This window comes from Macrobrachium nipponense, chromosome 32 (genome assembly GCF_015104395.2).
Source record: "Macrobrachium nipponense isolate FS-2020 chromosome 32, ASM1510439v2, whole genome shotgun sequence".
Lineage (NCBI taxonomy): Eukaryota > Metazoa > Arthropoda > Malacostraca > Decapoda > Palaemonidae > Macrobrachium > Macrobrachium nipponense.
Window position 1 is genome coordinate 40362649 of NC_061094.1, and position 1711 is coordinate 40364359.

The following is a 1711-nucleotide window of genomic DNA, read 5'->3' on the forward strand; positions in this document are numbered from 1 at the left end:
TGTGTGTGTGTGTGTGTGTGTGTGTATGTGTGTGTACACACACGCACGCGTGCACTTACGTGTGTATATATATATATATATATATATCATATATATATATATATATATATATATATATATATATACACAAATACACACATACAAACATATATACGTACTATATATATATATATATATATATATATATATAATATATATATATATATTACACACGCACAAATACACACACACATATAAATACGTACTATATATATATATATATATATATATATATATATATATATATATATATATATATTTATTGGCATTGTTACTTCTGGAATGTCCATTTTTTAATAAGAAAACAAATGGTGGGGGGAAGGGGGAGGTTGAAAGAAACTTCTGCATGATAAGACTTGGAATCGCCTATTGTAGTTCATATAACGGAGCAGATAAAATCTAAAGTTTGGGCAGAACCGTTCTGCTGAAGGTATAAAGTTTGAACACACCGTCTCTGGGTTGTATACTGCTTTAGTCGACTGCTGGTCCATCACCACTGTAAAAAAAAACTGAATAAAATTGTTTGTCGGTGAAAAATGAAGTAACTGTGCATGAATACGGAAATTCGAAGCCAAATGGCCGAGGAAATGTAAATCCGGCTTTAGGCGAAATAATCGACGTGCTTCGCTTATTTTCAGATGACTCTTAGAAAATAACAGAATTATAAAACCGTTGCACAGATCGATAAAAACACCTTTTTGTTCTGTCACTTTTTCACTGGTGTAGAAAAATCCTGACCTGTCGTAATGAAACGAGTTTCATCAAAAGAAAAAGGAAGTGCGAGCTATTTCTTCCTTCCAGAGCGTTTTATAAATGCACTAGCCTTACGGATATTAATTTTTGCTAGTTAATCCAGTTGCACGTGACTGCTTAGCAAATACAAATAAAGAAATATTGTCAAGTTGATTACTTTCTTAAATATACATTACTCAGCGTTGGCAGAGCAGAGAATCGAACTTCGCCACTGGATTGGTAGGCGAGCGCGATAACCAGTCGTCCAACGAGGAATTAAGAAATATGTTAGAGATAATAAATCAGAATACCGTAAATTTGCGGGATGAAATATTCCAAATTTCACAATAAAGCATCCACCCACGACACTCATCAGTTAAAATGGAAACCTATCCGGACATAACTATACACTAGCATTCAATGAAGTTCATCTATAAACGAGAGACGACGACAATGTTTCGTGCGCGCATAACGATGCAGTTACACTTTGCTATCATTCTGTTCCACAGTGATTTTTTATAATCTGAATCCATTTACCTTGACTTTAATACAAGCTCTTACTAGGCATCAAAACTGTTGCATTCTCGGGTCGGGGCGAAATGGAGAAAGCACATCTTACGTCCAACAAAACAGCTCGGGTTCAGAACAGGTACGCATTAAGGTTTGCGTATTATCATACGCACATCGGAGCTCGTTTGCCATGACTATTTTCGCATTTGTCCGGAATGTAAATGTTTCATTACACTATGAATGCGATTATAACTGAAATACCCCCAAGCTCTTCGCAAGAAATTAAAATATCCACCAAATCAAAAAAAAAAAAAAAAAAAAAATGAAATAAACAGCCCAAATGTTTACACTGAAATAGATTAAGACAACTACTTTAATTTCACCAAGATTTTAATAACATGCGCAGGGAACAGGACAAGAGGAATTTAGG

General features: G+C 34.4%; 1 long non-coding RNA gene across 1 annotated transcript in view; it reads right to left on the bottom strand.

Annotated features, from left to right (window-relative positions):
* Window positions 1-358: 358 nt before the first annotated feature.
* The window catches only part of LOC135207457 (uncharacterized), a 227372-nt gene continuing 226019 nt past the window's right edge, over window positions 359-1711 (bottom strand). Inside the window, exon 3 of the long non-coding RNA XR_010312967.1 lies at window positions 359-535. This is a non-coding gene — a long non-coding RNA (uncharacterized LOC135207457). The remainder of the gene's footprint in view (window positions 536-1711) is intronic.